Source organism: Pteropus alecto, unplaced genomic scaffold, assembly GCF_000325575.1.
Source record: "Pteropus alecto unplaced genomic scaffold, ASM32557v1 scaffold52, whole genome shotgun sequence".
Classification (NCBI taxonomy): Eukaryota; Metazoa; Chordata; class Mammalia; order Chiroptera; family Pteropodidae; genus Pteropus; species Pteropus alecto.
Genome location: NW_006433941.1, coordinates 1,137,318 through 1,147,314, shown reverse-complemented (window position 1 = coordinate 1,147,314; position 9,997 = coordinate 1,137,318).

Sequence of the window (9,997 nt, the reverse complement as noted above, 5' to 3'; positions counted from 1 at the left end):
GGGATTGTGACTTCTCCTGCTGAGAAGCACTAACAGTTTATAAGAGAGAAAAATTGATAAACCCCTGGGTATCATTTTTTGTTTTCATTTTACTCTGGGGCCAGCTGTGAAAGGGAAATGACTGTAAACAGCCTATTAGTAAAACTGCTTTAGTAAAATTACCGCAAAGGAAAGTCATAAGCAATTGTTACGTCAGCCAGGGCTTCCCACCTCGTTTTAAAAGGCAAAGAAGTGAAATTAAGCCCTGAGGTGCACCTATCCTGCCAAAAAAAAAGCCAAAAAAGAAAAAAAAACTTGTTTGTGAGTGGAGATGAATCCTTATGGCATCAGAATGTGGTAACACATCCAGCCTCCCTCATTTTCTCTGGAATGGGACCTCTTCATCACTATGCTGACATTTTCCTTGTTTTACATCTTTCTATTGAAAATTTATTATGGTCAAAGCCTACAGGATAAAGAAAATTGTGCCCAAAGACATACAATATTAGGAAATGCATTGCAATGACACACCATAGGTCCAACCAACTCTTTTAGTGAAGCGGAAGAAAGTTCGCTCTTTCCTGAGTTGTTAAGGGAAGACAACATGAAGGATGCAGCTTCTGAACTTGATCTTAAAATACAGAAGGAAGAAATGAAGGAAGGAAGGAAGGAGAAGGAAGATGATTCTTTAGAGAGGGGGCAGTAGGAATAGGAGCCAATCCTGATAGGGCTGGGAGTCAATCTAAGGTCAGCGTGTCTCTATTATATCAATATGAGAACATAATTACACATCAAATATGAAAGTCTAAAAAATTATAATTTAACTGTCAGCTGGACTGGGTCTGAACTCTTAATATTATTCTTTGAATTCCATGGAGAATATGGCAGCCTTGGAGAATAGATCTGTGGTCTCAGAAAAGCAGCTTAGGTGCTCTTTGGCTGTCCCTCTTTTTAGACTGTATAAAATAAAGCTCCTCTTGCTGCCACCTTCCAGGCCTGGCTTCTCAGAAAGCATTCCAAACCTGAAGGCCCCATGGTCATCCTGGACCACTGGAGACCTCTGTGGGGCCAGTGGGAGGCCTTGGTCTTTGGCTGGATTTCAGACCCAACACCTCAGGTCTCAGGGAGCCTGGCATGACCTTTGTGGAAGGTTTGTTTATTAGCTGTTCTGTTAAAGTTTCATTCATTGATTTAAATAAACAACTCGGATCTAACTGAAGGCTCTCCCCCAGCAACCTTAAATCAAGGAAGCTTCTGTTATATTTATTACTTTGCAAATTTGAATTAAAAGAAGGGGCTGCCAAGACCAAATTGCTTTATGGCTCAACTGCAGCCACATAGCAAGTTCAGCTAAAATTCAAATTTTGCGCCCCAGATCCTGCCAGTGTTTTCATTCTGCAAGCCTTTTTATTGTTAGAGCTGCAGAAGGGCAGAAGAGAATGCCGGCATATACTAAGAATGACCGTTTTGAATAAATGTTTCAGGTTGGCAGTGATGAGAACTGTGGGAAGCACACAGCCTCAGGAAATGGGAGAACTAGGTTCTAGTCAACACTTTGCCAGAACATAGCTCTGTGATATTGGGCAGTCACTTTACATCTCTGACTTTTAACTCCTTCTTTGGTAAAGTTTAGGGATGGTACAAGACAATCTTAATGTTCTTTTAGTTCTAAAATTCTGTGGCCGTGATTTGACTACTATGACACAGCTGGTGGTGGGAAGCCAGACATAAAATGGCTAGCCAGCAGTTGCAACTTTGGCATGTAAGTGAGAAGGTATTATCTCAGGGGTTACAGAAAGAGACAGCATTGCAGGGTTGTTTCCAATAAGCTAGGATCAACTGCCAGTCTACCGTTTTGACCACCTGAATATACATGTATTGTTTTTCCTTTCCACACTACATCCTTCCCTCCTTTCTGGCAGTGGGCTGGGTTGCTTGGTGTCCCATCTTGCAGCCAAGGTCTCTGATCTTTGATCATTGTCCTCTGTGTCACAACCTAGGTGGAATTTGGAGAAATCAATCTTCTTGGGTGCTGTGCAGCTTTTTAGCTTTCTTCCTGCTAGTGCAGGATTGAGGACCTGGGAGTTACTTAGAAGTTGAATGGTTACTGACTTCTGTCGCCAAGTTAGTAATTTCTCTGAATACAATTTCCTCAACATTTTGTAGATGTCCTGTTTATTTGCTTCTCATCTGTTCCACATATAAATAACTACTACCAAAGATCTTGTGCTGATACCATTTTAAGCCAGGTCTTTTATTTACTCGCCTCTGTGCTCTCCCCAACCCTCCTCTCAAGTTAACAATGAAGTTGTTTGAAGCAACAGGCTTTGGCGATAGTCCTGAATGATCTGACTATTCCCACCAGGTACATGTTGTCAGGTAGAGAACCGTTAACGGAAGATGTTTCAAAGGGGATTTGAAGACAATTTTTATCTCTTGCTAAGTCCAGCTCTTTGAGTCACTACTTAAAACTGCTTTAGCTCAGAGTTTAGGCCAAATTTGTTTGTTTTGTTTTGTTTTGTTTTGTTTTCACCCCTGCAAGGCTCCATTTTACCAAACTCTCAATCAATTTAGATTAAAGACTATGGGCAGAAAATGTTTCTCCTAGAAAAGCTCAATTCCCTTCTATCTGACTTACAGTCTGACTAGTTGTGGGTTCACATTTATCTCTCTCTTGTGAGATGTTGTTGAGAATCACAAGAGGTAGCCAACACACCAACATTCTGTTTTCTATGATTTTCCCTAATTCTTCCTCTACCTCTGGAGTACAATATTCCCCTTCTCTTATTTTTATTCTATTTGAATAATGTCCAGGTCTCTTGTTTGTTTCCTTTCTTTCCACAGCATCTTTGATCTTACTTTGGTGGATGGTTACCAGCTCAGAAGCCAAGTAGCCAGATGGGGCTTGGTAATGCTCAGATACTGCAATGATGGCAGGGTATTTAAAAAAAAATGCCAGTTTATTTTTTTTTCATACTATATATACATAGTTTTTTAACATTTTATTTTTTTATTTCTCCTCTCCCCGCTCCCTTCTGGTAACCACTAGTCCATTGTCCATGTCCATGAGTCTCTGTTTGCTTGTCCTGTTCCTTTGTTGCTTTTAGGTTTATATCCCACATATGTGATATCATGTGATTTTCAAACTTTTCTGTTTGGCTTATTTTGCTTAATATGATTATTTCAAGGTCCATCCATGTTGTTGCAAATAGCAGTATTTCATCTCTTCTTATGGCTGAGTAATATTCCATTGTATATATGTAATATGACTTCTTTAGCCAATCATCTTTTGTAGGACACTTCAGTTGCTTCCATGTCCTGGCCACTGTGAATAATGCTGCTATGAACATCAGTGTGCAAATATCTTATTGGATATGAGTTTTCAAATTTTGGGGGTAAATACCCAGTAGAGGGATTGCTAGGTCATATGGTAGATCAATTCTTAGTTTTTTGAGGAACCTCCATACCGCTTTCCATAGTGGCTGTACCAATTTGTAGTCCCACCAGCAGTGTAGGAGGGTTCCTATTTCTCCATATCCTCTCCAACATTTGTTATTACTCGTCCTGTTGATTATAGCCATTCTAACAGGTGTGAGATGGTATCTCATTGTGGTTTTGATTTGCATTTCCCTAATAGCTAGTGATGTTGAGCATCTTTTCATATATCTGTTGGCTATTTGTATGTCCTCTAGGGAGAAGTGTCTCTTCAGATCCTCTGCCCAGTTTTGATTGGGTTGATTGTTTTTTTTGATGTTAGTGGGTTGTATGAGTTCTTTGTATATTTTGGATATTAGGCCTTTATCAAAGATGTTGCTTGCAAATATATTTTCCCATTCAGATGATTGTCTCTTTGCCTTGTGAATGGTTTCTTTTGCTGAGCAGAAGCTTTTTAGTTTGATGTAGTCCCACTCATTTATTTTAGCTTTTACTTCCCTTGTTTTTCAGTTCATATTCATAAAATCCTCTTTAAGCCCAAGGTTCTTAAGTTTAGTTTTTATGTTTTCTTCTATGCATTTTATTGTTTCAGGTCTTATATTCAGGTCCTTAATCCATTTTGAGTTAATTTTGGTGTGTGGTGATAGATAACAGTCTAGTTTCATTCTTTTGCAAGTGGATTTCCAGTTTTCCCAGCACTATTTATTGAAGAGGCTTTCCTTTCTCCACTGCATTTTCATCAAAAATTATTTGCCCTATATATATGGGTTTACTTCTGGACTCTCGATTCTGTTCCACTTGTCTGTGTGTCTATTTTTCTGCCAATACCATGCTGTTTTGACTACTGTCACTTTGTAGTATAATTTGGAGTTGGGCAGAGTGATGCCTCTAGCCTCGTTCTTTTTTCTCATGATGGCTTTGGCAATTTGGGATCTTTTGTGCTTCTATATAAATCTGATGATTTTTGTTCTATTTCTTTAGAAAATGCTGATGGGATTTTTATGGGGATTGCATTAAATCTGTATAATGCTTTAGGTAATATGGTCATTTTAACTATGTTGATTCTTCCAATCCAAGAACATTATGTTAAGGTGCTTTCCTTCTAGACCAATTTTGTTAAGTGTTTTGATCATAAATGGATGCTGTATCTTGTCGAAGGCTTTTTCTGCATCTGTTGATATGATCATATGATTTTTATTTTTTAATTTGTTTATGTGGTGTATCACATTAATTGATTTGCATATGTTGAACTATCCCTGTGCCCCTGGGATGAAGCCCACTCGATTATGGTGTATAATCTTTTTAATATGTTGCTGTATTCAGTTCACTAGTATCTTATTTAGGATTTTTGCATCTGTGTTCATGAAAGATATTGGTCTGTAGTTTTCTTTTTTTGTGTTATCTTTATCAGGTTTTGGTATCAAAGTAATATTGGCCTCATAAAATGAGTTGGAAAGTATTGCTTCCTCTTCAATTTTTTGGAAGAGTTTGAAGAGACTAGGCATTAAATTTTCTTTGAATGTTTAGTAAAATTCACTGGTGAAGCCAACTGGTCCTGGAATTTTACTTTTTGATAAGTTTTTAATAATTATTTCAATTTCCATACTGATCAGTCTGTTTAGCTTTTCCAGTTCTTCTTGATTCAGTCTAGGAAGATTGTATCTTTCTAAGTACTTGTCCATTTCTTCTAGGTTATTAAATTTCGTGTTCTATACTTTTTCATACTATTCTTGTATGATCCTTTGTATTTCTGCAGTGTCTGTTGTAATTTCCCCTCTTTCATCTCTGATTTTGTTTATTTATGTCCTTTCTCTTTTTTCTTTAGTGAGTCTAGCCAGGGATTTGTCTATTTTATTAACCTTCTCAAAGGACCAGCTTTTTGTTGCATTTATTTTTTCTATTTTGTTGTTGTTGTTTTCAATTTCTTTTATATCTGCTCTAATTTTGATTATTTCTTTCCTTCTGCTGACTTTAGGCTTCATTTGCTCTTCGTTTTCTAGTTTTTTAGGATGAAGTGTTAGATTGTTTATTTGGGCTTGTTCTTGTTTTTGGAGGTAGGCCTGTAATGATATGAACTTACCTCTTATGACCGCTTTTACTGTGTTGCAAAAGTTTTGATATGTTGTACTATCATTATCATTTGTTTCTATGTATTTCTTGATCTCTTTTTATTTCTTCTCTGTCCCAGTTATTCTTCAGTAGTATGTTGTTTAATCTCCAATTATTTGTGGTTCTTTCTGCTTTCTTTTTACAGTTGATCTCTAGTTTTAAAGTATTATTATCAGAGAATATGGTTGATATGATTTCAACCCTCTTATATTTGTTGAGGCTATCTCTGTGTCCCAGTATGTGGGCAGTCCTTGAGAATGTTCCATGTGCACTAGAGAAGAATGTATAAGCAGCAGTTTGGGGATGGAAGGCTCTGTAAATGTCAATTATTTCCAGTTGGTCCAATGTATCATTTAAGGATGTTATTTCCTTATTTATTTTCTGTTTGGATGATCTGTCCATATCTGACAGTGGGGTATTTAGGTCCCCTACTATGATAGTGTTTTGGTCTGTTTCTCCCTTTAGTTCTGCTAGTAATTGCTTTATACATTTCAGGGCTCCCTGATTGGGAGCATAGATATTAATACATGTTATGTCTTCTTGGTACATGATTCCCTTTATCATTATGAAGTGTCCTTCAGTTTCTTTCTTTACCTTTTTGATTTTGAAGTCTATTTCCTCTGATATTAGTATTGTTACTCTCACTTTTCTCTGAATGCCATTTGCTTGAAATATCATTTTCCATCCTTTCACTTTGAGTCTATATTTGTCTTTAGAACTGAGATGTGTCTCCTGGAGGCAGCATATGCTTGGGTTTTTGATCCAATCTGCAACTCTGTACCTTTTTATTGGTGAGTTCAGTCTATTTACATTTAGAGTGATTATTTAAATATGAAGTCTTCTTACAGCCATTTTATCTTTTGCTTTCTGGTAGCTCGGTGTTTCCATTGCTTCCTTGTCCCTGTGTTTCTGTTTTCTTTATTTTGGTTGGGTTTTGTGGGTTTTCCCTCTGGTTCTTCTTGTTTTATGTTATATACTTCAGTTGTAAATCTTTGGCCTGTGGTTACCATTACAAATATGAAAAGGATAGTTGTATATATACAGTCATCCCTTTTCTTATGTGTGTGCCTTATCTCCATTCCTCTTTGTAAATTTGGATCTTTGAATTCTCTCCTTTTCAGTCATTGTTGTCTCATTTTGTTCCTATGTATGCTGAACATTCATTACTATATTGCTATAGCAAATCTCTTCTTATTTTAAGCTTATAATGCCCTGTTTGTAGTAAAAGTTGTACTCCTCTGCTTTTATCAGCCTGGTAGTCACCTTACTCCTAATTATGCATTTTTTTAAAATCATTTGTTATAGGTGAGCTGACCTCTTTCAGTATTTCCTGTAATGCAGGCCTAGTAGTGGAGAATTCTGTCAGTTTTTGTATGTCTGGAAAGATCTTTATTTTTCCTTCATATCTAAAGAAGAGCTTAGCTAGATACATTATTCTTGGCTGGTAGTTCCTTTCATTTAATAGTTTGAATATTTAATTCCACTCCTTTCTGGCTTATAAGGTCTGCACTGAGAAGCACGATGATAATCTAATAGGGTTTTTTTTTGTTGTTGTTATTGTCTTTTTTTCCCTGGCTGCCCTGAGAATTCTGTCTTTGTCATTGATTTTTGCTAATTTTAATACCATGTGTCTTGGTGAAGGCCTTTTTGGGTTGAGATAATTAGGTGTTCCATTGACTTCTTGAATTTCAAGCTCCAGCTCATTCCTTAGATTTGGGAAATTCTCATCAATGATTTGCCTGAAAATGCTTTCTAATCCCTGTTCCTTTTCCTGCCCTTCAAGAATTCCCATTATTATGTTTCTGTTCCTGATGGTATCCATTAGTTCTTGTATTTCTCTTTCCTTATTTTTCATTCTTCAGTTTCTCCTTCCTTCTGATTTATTTCTATATTTCTGTCTTCGCTATCACTGATCTTTTTTTCCATTTGGTCGACTCTATTTCCCAAGCTTGTTATTTCATTTTTCAAATCTTGCAGTGTGTACTTTATCTCCAAAAGGTCTATTCTATTCTTTTTGAGGGTTTCAATTTCCTTGCTAAAGAACTCATTCTGTTCATCTAGTTGTTTTTCAATTTCTGAAATTATTGATATGATTCGTTTCGGATCTCACTGAGATTTTTCAGAAGTGCTATCCTGAATTCTCTGTCATTAAGTCACATACTTCTATATCTGTAAGCTTATTTTCTGGAGATTTTTCTCTTTCTTTCTGAGATGCCTTGTCACCTTAGTTGTTTATGGTGTTTAATGGACTATTTCTCTACCTGGGCAGTAATGGAAGTGTGTTCTTTTTTTTTTTTTTTTTCCCCATAAAGAAGATTTATTATATAATGGTCCCTAGCCTGTTGCAAATAAGGTGTTTTGTTTCTTTTGCTTTCCAGTAGGTGGTGTCTAAGGCTCCTGGATCTCTGCTTTATATAAAATGTTAATAATGTCTTTTTTTCCCTTATAGATGTTTATCCATGCTTGTTACCCTCAAACTCAGGTCCTGTCAGTGTTAGTGATAGTTTTGGTAGCATTTGGTCAGATTCCGCTGGGGCTCTGGGGCATTCCGTCTCGGAGGTTATGGGGGGAGGGGCCCTATGGGTTGGGGGTTGGAGGCTGCAGCTCAGCCTCAGTTTTGCAACCATGTCTGGTAAAAATCAACTATTGTTTCTCTGCCATCCCCGCTTTTCTGCCATCTCTGTTTCTCTGCCTTCTGCCCTGATGATTGGGCACTGCCGCTGGCCGCACAGAGCTCACAGCACTCTCACGCAGGGATATTCAGGGAACTTGTCACTCCTCCCTTCCTCCTCCTTCTACGGGGAGCTCTGCTGATTCTTTGTTCCTCCCAGTCCACCGCCCAACACTCGGGGTTCTGACTTGTGGTAGCTCTTACGCACAGATCCCACACTCAGACGTGCTGGTGTGCAGTTTGGGTGTTTTTTATTGAGTTTTAGGTGTTCAGCTTATTGTTGTTTCAAGGGGAGAGATCTGTGAACGTCTCTCACAACACCATGTTTAATCCAATCTCCATGGCAGGGTAACTTCTCTACAGCTTTCTTCTCTGTTTCACCAACTTCTGTGTGTAAGTGGAGGCCACTGCTCAATGCAATAAGAAATTATTCGTTGGAAAGAACTGTCTAAACTGCCTTCACTGCCTTTGCTGGCTCCTGGCTTCATTCCCAGGTGTTCTGGCAAGGCCAACTGTGAATTCCACATGACTTCTTCCCAGGTACTGCCACCCAACATGCGGGGAAAACTATGTGGCTGCCTTGTGGAAATCCCCACTCTGAACTGCACAGAAGCCCTGCAATTCCACTCATCTATAGTGGCCAAGGAGAGTACTCTAAACAAAGCATCCTCTTCAAGACTTTCAGTATCCTCTCACTTTTAGCCTCCCAAACCGAGAAACAACAAATATTAGAAGAGAGAAATAAAGCTTCCCCCTACGTGTTTCTAATGAGACCTAAACTGCCTTCTGAGGAAGATGAGCCATTCTGCCCAGGCTGTCCTTCTTTTATCTTTATGTTATATCTAGTTTATATTCTCACATTTCAATAGTACCTTCCCCTTGACTGTGATGCTTGGAAATCTTTCTTTCTTGTTTTTAGGTTTCCTTTGTCAGTCCAGTAAAGACTAAAATAAAGGGAAGGGGAAGGAAGCAGTTCCTCAAGATGGCATCATTATCTAGAAGCTCCCATATTAAACATGTTACTCACAGGAGAGGCAAGGAGGGAAAGACGCAGCCAGCCATATTCTGTGTGAAACAAGAAGCATGGGGGTCTTCTGAAGGGAACTCACTACAAATGTGAGTTTGGCCTGAACTGCTTTCCAAGAACTCTATATGGACAGTGGCAATAACTAGACCTAAGAATCAGTGGATTGGGTAAAAGCTCTTGAATTCATGGCAAATAAAATGCAATTCCTCAAGGGGAAAAATGGTCAGTGTGTGATTTTATGCAGGTAGAATCACAGATTAATGAAATCTGGGGAAACCATGCTGTCATTTTCACATTATGATTCTATAATGCAGACTACAACTAAATCATGTGTTGTCATTAAGGCAGATTTTTTCTTCTTTCATGAATCAGCCTGGGGTGCAAAATTAGAAAAACTTTGCAATGAAAAATTCTCCATGTTTCACTTAATTCTTCCCTTATTCAGGTCTTTCTTTCCCAATTTTGAATAGTGCCTTTGCCTATTTGGGGGATATTTTATAAAGTTTTAAGAGGGATCCATCCATTGCTGTTTTGCTGCCTGAAACAAAACAAAACAAAATAAAATAAAATAAAATAAAAAACAATGTCCAGAGAAAGCCAATAAAATAGTCCTTAAGACTTGTGAGTGTTTTTGTGCCCATCTTGAATCTTGTGGTTTCATGTTTCCCCCTCTTCTAGAGGGAGAAAGTGCTTACAGAGTGGCTAGACTTGCCAAATGCTAACACAGAATAGATGCAGGCTGGCAGCTGCCTATAATTCCTTGATGGGCCTCTTCT